Source organism: Hordeum vulgare, chromosome 2H (genome assembly GCF_904849725.1).
Source record: "Hordeum vulgare subsp. vulgare chromosome 2H, MorexV3_pseudomolecules_assembly, whole genome shotgun sequence".
NCBI classification, from domain to species: Eukaryota; Viridiplantae; Streptophyta; class Magnoliopsida; order Poales; family Poaceae; genus Hordeum; species Hordeum vulgare.
Genome location: NC_058519.1, coordinates 551,506,258 through 551,515,222, shown reverse-complemented (window position 1 = coordinate 551,515,222; position 8,965 = coordinate 551,506,258).

Sequence of the window (8,965 nt, the reverse complement as noted above, 5' to 3'; positions counted from 1 at the left end):
TCTCTTTTTATTTTTTCTGGGACGAAAGGGATCTTATAGACCTGAGATTGGGGGTGGTAGAGCCATGTGGGCCCCACAAGCCTGCCCACCGCCACCAGGGGGGTGGTGGCGGAGCAAGGGCTTGTGGCCCACTCGCCCACCTCCTGAGGTGGAACTTGGCGCACATATTTTTCTTATTTTCCAAAACTGCTCCGTGTAAATTTTCAGGACGTTTGGAGAACTTTGATTTCTGCACAAAAATAACACCAAGGCAATTCTGCTGAAAACAACGTCAGTCAAGTTTAGTTCTATTCAAATCATGCAAATTAGAGTCCAAAACAAGGGCAAAAGAGTTTGGAAAAGTAGATATGATGGAAACGTATCAGGCACCTCCCCCAAGCTTGGCGCGAGACAAGGGGAGTGCCCATACCCGTGTACTCAAGTCTCCTTCTTTGGTGATGAAGATGGATGTGGTGATGGTGTAGATGATGAAGTACCATCACAGTGTAGCCTCAGGAGGTTCTCTAGGTGTTCAATAACGCTTCGGAGATTGATGACTCAGTCCTTTGACAAAATATTTTCACCAGTAAGGTATTTGAACACGAACCGTTTTGAAGGCTCTAAAGGCTTCAACTACAATAGGGGCGAGAACCTCATAGTAGGGTTGGAGGTAATCTTATTCTTCCTCTTCTTTTGGTGGCATGGCCTGCCCTTCTTTTGGAGTTTGACCCCCTTGACTTCCTTGCCCTTCTCCTTAGTGGCCCCTACTAGTCCCTCCTCCTTCAGTTCCATCTTCATTAGCCAAGCATCCTCTTCTACGAGGTTGGATAAGGGAGGAGACATGATGCCCGACTTGATAGTTCTCACAGAAAAACAACATGAAACAAGAACACAAGATTTCTTCGTTGTACTGGGGTCAAATCATCAGGAGATGTATATAGAGAATTTTTATACAAGGAAATACGTGTCCCACAAGAAAACGGAGCAAGGAAGGTGCCCAAGGGTCCCACTACACATCAGGCAACGCCAAGGGAGTTGCGTGCTCTGGTGCCTAGTGGGAACTTGGGTTGCCTTCCCGTGTGTTTCTCAATCTTATATTTTTTAATATTCCAAAACTGACGCAAAATATTTTGGCGGATTTTTCTGAGTTCGTTTACTTACCGAATCACATGCCTCTTCCTTTTAAGGGTTGTGGACTGTTTTGGAAGGTCTCCTTAATGTGCTCCTCCCATGTCATGGTTTGGATAATATTTGTTTCAACATTAATTGGTGTACCTAAAATATAGTGCTTTGTTCTCTATCCATTGACCACCTTCGGATTAGGGCCTTCAGGGTTGTTGATCTTAGTAGCTCCAGACCGATAAACTTCTTTGATGATATATGGTCCTTCCCATTTGGAGAGAAGTTTTCCTATAAAAAATCTAAGATGAAAATTGTACAATAGAACATATTTATAACCTTCAAATTCTTGCTTTTGGATTCTTTTTTCATGCCATCTTTTAACTTTTTATTTTGCATAGCTTGGTATTTTCATAAGTTTGGGTTCTCCATTCATCTAATGAGCTAATATCAAATAGCCTCTTTTCACCAGCAAATTTGAAATCATAGTTGAGTTCTTTAATTGCCCAATAAGCTTTATGTTCTACCTCAAGAGGTAAATGACATGCTTTCTCATAAACCGTTTTATAAGGATACATACCCATAGAATTTTTATAAGCAGTTATATAGGCCCAGAATGCATCACCTAGTTTCTTAGACCAATTCTTTTGGGACCTATAGACAATATTTTTCAATATAAATTTATTTCTCTATTGGTTAATTCTACTTGACCACTAGACTGAGAATGATAGGGAGATGTAATTCTATGGTTACATCATATCTTACAAGAAACTTCAGGAAAACACCATGAATAAAATGTGAACCACCATCGGTCATTAAGTATCCAGGGACTCCAAAACATGGGAAAATAACTTTCTTCAGCATTTTAATAGAGGTGTTATGATCAACACTATTGGTTGGAATAGCTTCTACCCATTTAGTGACATAATCAAGAGCAACCAAAATATGCGTATACCCATTAGAGGAAGGGAAAGGTCCCATATAATCAAATCCCCAAACATCAAATCGTTCAATGGCAAGTGAATAATTCATAGGCATTTCCTGACGTCTACTAATATTACCAATTCTTTGACATTCATCACAAGAGAGGACAAACTTACGAGCATCTTTAAAAAGAGTAGGCCAATAAAATACAGACTCTAATACCTTGCGTGCAGTTCTATCTCCCGCATATTGTCCACCATAAGCATCGGAGTGACACTTCCGAAGGATCTGTTCCTGTTCATGCTTAGGTATACAACGTCTAATAATACCATCTACTCCCTCTTTATAAATATGTGGGTCATCCCAAACGTATTGTCTTAAATCAAAGAAGAATTTTTTTCTTTTGCTGATAGGTGAAATAGGTGGTATGTATTTAGCAACAATGTAATTAGCATAATCAACAAACCACAATATGTTATGAGAAACATTGGCCATAGCTAGTTGTTCATCAGGAAAGCTATCATCAATAGGTAGTGGGTCATCAAGAACATTTTCCAACCTAGACAAGTTATCATCTATGGTGTTCTTAGCTCCTTCCCTATAAATGATATGCATATAAAATTCTTGTAGCAAAAGAACCCGCCTAATAAGTATAGGCTTAGCATCTTTCTTTTCCATAAGATATTTAATAGCAGCATGATCAGTGTGAACAATTACTTTAGAATCAGCAATGCAAGATCTAAATTTATCACAAGAAAATACAACTGCTAGAAATTCCTTTTCAGTGGTAGTATAATTTCTCTAGGCACTGTCTAGAGTTTTACTAACTTAATGAATAACATTTAATTTCTTATCAAGTCTTTGTCCTAGAACAATACCAACAACAAAATCACTAGCATCACCCATAATTTCGAAAGGCAAGTTCCAATTAGGTGGTTGAACAATAGGTGCAGAAGTTAAGGCTTCCTTAAGTGTTTCAAAGGCTTCTACACAATCATCATGAAAAAGGAAAGGGGCATCCTTTTTAATAAATTAGTAAGAGGCCTAGAAATTTTAGAGAAGTATTTAATAAACCTCCTACACAAACTAGCATGACCAAGGAAACTACGGAAACCTTTAATATCTTCAGGACATGGCATCTTCTCAATTGCATCAACTTTAGCCTTATCCACCTCAATACCTCGTTTGGCAATTTTATGACCCAAGTCAATACCTTCATTGACCATAAAGTGGCACTTCTCCCAATCCAAGACAAAGTTAGTCTCATCACATATCTGCAAAACTTGATCAAGGTTGCTTAAGCAATCATCAAAAGAAGTTCCATAAATGGAAAAATTATCCATGAAGACCTCAACAATCTTTTCACAAAAATCAGAGGATATAGCAATCATACATCTTTGAAAGGTAGCACGTGTAATGCATAATACAAAAGGCATATGCCTATAAGAATAAGTTCCAAAAGGACAAGTAAAGGTGGTTTTCTCTTGATCAGGTTGTGACACGACTATTTGAGAGAAACCAAAACAACCATCTAGAAAGCAAATATCTGTGTGCTTCGATAATCTTTCTAGCATTTGGTCTATGAAAGGTAAAGGATAACGATCTTTCCTAGTAGCTTTGTTTAATTTTGTAAAATCAATTACCATTCTATAGTCAGTCACAATTCCTTGTGGAATGAGTTCATTTTTATCATTAGTAACAACAGTAATACCTCCTTTCTTAGGAACACAATGAATGGGACTTGCCCATCTACTATCAGCTATGGGACAAATTATACGTGCTTCCACAAGCTTTAATATTTCATTTTTACCACTTCTTTCATTTTGGGATCCAGTCTTCCTTGGTGATCAACAACGGGTTTAGCATGTGGTTCCATATTAATCTTGTGCTGATAGAGAGTGGGACTAATGCCCTTAAGATCATCAAGAGTATGCCCAACAGCAGCTCGGTGCTTCCTTAAAGTTTTTAACAATCTTTCTTCTTCATGCTATGTAAGGTTAGCATTGATAATAAGAGGATATATCTTCTTTTCGTCAAGATAAGCATATTTGAAAGTGATAGGTAATTGCTTTAATTCAAACACAGGATCACACTTGGGTGGAGGAGGACCTCCTAGAGTTTCAACATACAAGTTGTGTTTAAGGATAGGCTTTTGCTCAAAGAACATATTATCTAGTTCATTTCTTTCACGCATATGCATATCATTTTCATGGTCTAGCAAATATTGTTATAATGGATAAATAGGAGGAATGGAAATATAAGCAAGACCAATTACTTCATCTTTACTAGACAATTCTTTATCATGGGTTTGCTTACTAAATTTGAAGAAATGAAACTCATGAGACATACCACCAAAATTAACACTAACAATTTCCTTTTTGCAATCTATTTGAGCATTGGCAGTGTTCAAGAAGAGTCTACCAAATATTATGGGACAAAAATCATATTGTGGTGAGCCAAGTACTAGAAAATCAATAGGGTATTTTAATTTTGCACACAAGACTTCAACATCTCTAACAATCCCAAGTGGTGTGATGGTGTCTCTATTAGCAAGTTTGATAGTAACAACTATGTCTTCTATTTCAGTGGATGCTATCTCATGCATAATTTCTTGATATAAGGTGAAAGTAATGGCACTAACACTAGGAGCCATATCACATAAACCATGATAGAAATGATATAATATTTTTACTCAGACGAAAGGCATGCCAACAACATGCATATTCTTATCTTTAGTACCAGGTTTGGCTAGCAGTTTCTTCACATAAATAAATAACATGCCCATAAACATTATCTAAAGAGATCTTTAACCATAGAAATACTAGGTTATACCTTGATTTTCTCAGAGGTTTTGGTTGTTCTAATATAACTTTTCTTAACCACGGTTGAAGCTTTAGCATGTTTCGTTATCCTAACACAGAAACGAGGTTTCTCAATATAAGCAGTAGGCACAAATGGGTCAACAATGTAAAGGATAGTTTCATCCTAACCTTTAATTGGTTCTTCAACTTTTTCTCTTATAGGTGAATGATATTTAAACCATTTCTATTTAGGGATATCAACATCAGCAGAATGTTTTTCACAAAATGAGGCTACTATCTCAGAGTCAAGTCCATATTCAGGGCTAAAGTCATTGAAAGCATCGGTGTTCATAAAAGATTTAACACAATCAAACTTAAGTTTTATTTATTCACTCTTTACGTTCATTGAGTTCCCAATCTTCAAAGTTGTGTTTAATTCCTCCAAAAGATCCCACCTGAATTCAATAGTATTCTTCATAAAAGAACCAGAACAAGAAGTATCGAGAATGGTTTGATCATTACGAGAGAGCCGAGCATAAAAATTGTGAATAATAATTTCTCTCGGGAGCTCATGATTTGGGCATGAATATAACATTGAATTCAGTCTCCCCCAAGCTAGAGAGATACTTTCTCCTTCACGAGGCCAAAATTTATAGATAAAATTACGATCACGATGAACAAGATGCATAGGATAGAAATTTTGGTGAAACTCCAATTCCACCCGATTCCATTTCCAAGATCATGTATCAACACATAGCCTATACCATTACAATGCTTTTACCACCAAAGATAAAGGGGAAAACTTCTTCTTGACTTCAACTCTGGATAAACCTGCAAGCTTAAATAATCCACAGACTTCATCCACTTAGATTAGGTGCATATTTGTATGTTTTGTTCCATCTCCTGCATAAGGATTAGCTAGCAGTTTCTCTATCAAAGCAGAAGGAATTTCATAATAAACATTTTCATCAGGTTCAGAAGGTTGAGGGACAACTCTTGGTGTTTCCGGTCGAGGTGAAGATACCTCGAACAAACCCCTCAAAGGTTTACTTTCCATGCTGACAAGTAACAGTAAATTTTAGCACGTAATATAAATTTTCCCTTATCAAATTCCGCTTACCAAAGGCGCTTCATTCCTCGGCAACGACACCAGAAAGGAGTCTTGATGACCCACAAGTATAGGGGATCAATCATATTATTTTTGATAAGTAAGAGTGTCGAACCCAACGAGGAGCAGAAGGAAATGACAAGCGGTTTCAGCAAGGAAATTCCTGCAAGTACTGAAATGGCGATAACAAGTTGTTTGATAGCAAGATAATTGTAACAAGTGACAAGTAGCAATAGTAACAATAGGTGCAGCAATGTAGATCAATCCTTTTGTGGCAAAGGACAAGCCGAAACAATTTCTTATAATAGGCAAAGGGTTCTTGAGGGCACACGGGAATTTCAACTAGTCATTTTCGTCATGTTGGGTTAATTCGCGTTCGGTACTTTGATAATTCGATATGTGGGTGGACCAGTGCTTGGGTCCTGTTCTTACTTGAAAAAACCTCCCACTAATGATTAACCCTCCCGCAAGCATCCGCAACTATGATAAAAGTATTAATAATAAATTCTAACCATAGCATTAAACATAGGGATCCAAATCAGCCCCTTACGGAATAGCGCATAAACTTGGGTTTAAGTTTCTTTCACTCTCGCAACCCACCATTTAATTACTACTACACAATGCATTCCCTTAAACCCAAAGATGGTGAAGTGTTATGTAGTCGATTCACCACTAAGGTAGTCACAACATTCATATCATCAAAATATTGAACAAATATCAACTTCACATGACTACTTGCAACATGACTTCTCACGTGGCCTCAAGAACAAAAGTAACTACTCACAAGTGATAAACATTCTGATGATCAAAGAGGTATTAAATAGCATATTGGATCTAAACATATGACCTTCCACCAAATAAACTATAAGGCATCAACTCCAGGATGTAATCAACACTACTAGTCACAACCGAGGTACCAATCCGAGGTTCTGGTATAAGATTGAGCACAAGAGATAAACTAGGGTTTTGAGAGGAGATGGTACTGATGAAGATGTTGATGAAGTTTGGCCTCCCCAAGATGAGAGGGTTGTTGGTGATGACGATGGCCTCGATTTCCCGCTCCGGGAGGGAAGTTCCTCCACCGGAATCGTTCCGTCGGAGGGAAAAAGTGCTCGTGCCCAGGTTCCGCCTCGAGAAGTGGCGCTTTGTCCCGAAATTCCTCCTTTGATTTTTTTGAAGTCAAATGGGAATTTATATGAGAAGATGGTCAACAGAGGTGGGCCATGGGGCCCACTAGACATCAGGCCGTGCCAGGGGGGCTGACACGTCATGGTGCCTAGTCGGCGCCCGGTAGCCCCCTTCTGGTACTTATTTGCTCCAATATTTTTATTTATTCCAAAATAAATCTCCGTAATGTTTTAGCCCATTTGGAGATGTGCAGAATAGATATCTGTGACGTAGCTTTTTTGGATCCAAAATTCCATCTGCCGACATTCTCCCTCTTGATGTAAACCTTGCATATGATGAGAGAAAAGGCTTTAGAATTACTACACCAAGTGGAAAAATACATAAAACTCTATAAATAATAGTAACAAAACATGATGCAAAATGGACGTATCAGGATGTCCTTCCGTCGGGCCTCGTATAAAACCTGGATCTCGGGGGTTCACGGAAGTTTTCTACGACACCTACCTGCCCGCTCACCACTCCTCCCAACCGCCAATGTTGGCACTCATCCTCCGTCGTCGCCCCGATCGCCCTCATTGCTCCCGGCCCCCGATCTACCTCCTCCACCCCTGGTCTACCTCCTCATCCACTTCATTTGTTGGTCGGTGGTCCGCTTCTTCAGGGAGAAGGAATCCTAGGTGTCGGGTGCTCCGCGAGTCTCTGGTGTCCATGTTGTCTAGGACTAAGAATCCAAGCAAGGGTCACGTCGAGGGACAACCGTCCCATGGTATGGACCATCTCCGTTCCTTAGGATCCCACTGAGTTTCATTTAGGGTCAGCTTTTCTACATTTATTTGTTCATCTTAGTATTTGCTCCATGTTTGCGTGTGATACGTCTCCAACGTATCTATAATGTTTGATGGTTTCATGCTATTATCTTGTCAAACTTTGGATGTTTTGTATGCCTTTTATATATTTTTCCGAGACTAACTTATTAACTCAGTGCCAAGTGCCAGTTCCTGTTTTTTCCATGTTTTTGACCCCTTTTAGAGGAGGATTTTAAACGGAGTCCAAACAGAACGAAACTGCCAAAAAGATTTTTTCCGAAACAGAAAAAGATCGGGAAGCCTGAGAATCAGGGCAGGAGGTCACCACGGACCCCACAAGCCCCCTAGCCGCGGCCAGGGGGCTCGCGCCTCCCAGGATTGTGGGCTCCCTGGGCCTCCTCTGCCCTAGGTCTTTCACCTATAAATTCCCTTAAATCCGAGAAAACATCAGGAGATCATCGAAAGTACTTTTCCGCCGCCGCAAGCTTGTGTCTCCGCAAGATCCCATCTGGGGCACGTTCTGGTACCCTGCCGAAGGGGGGGATTTGGATACGGAGGGCTTCTTCATCAACACCATGACCTCTCCAATGATGCGTGAGTAGTTCACCATAGACCTACGGGTCCATAGCTAGTAGCTAGAAGGCTTCTTCTCTCTCTTGGATCTTCAATACAAAGTTCTCCATTATCTTCATGGAGATCTATCCGATGTAATCTTCTTTTGCGGTGTGTTTGTCGAGATCCGATGAATTGTGGATTTGTGATCAGATTATCTATGAATCTTATTTGAGTTTCTTCTGATCTCTCATATGCATGATTTCATATCCTTTTAATTCTTTTCGAGTTGTGGGTTTTGTTTGGCCAACTAGATCTATGATTCTTGCAATGGGAGAAGTGCTTGGTTTTGGGTTCATACCGTGCGGTGACCTCACCCAGTGACAGAAGGGGTAGTGAGGCACGCATCATGTTGTTGCCATCAAGGGTAAAAAGATGGGGTTTTCATCATTTGTTTGAGATTATCCCTCTACATCATGTCATCTTGCTTAAAGTGTTACTCTGTTCGTCATGAACTCAATACACTAGATGCATACTGGATAGCGGTC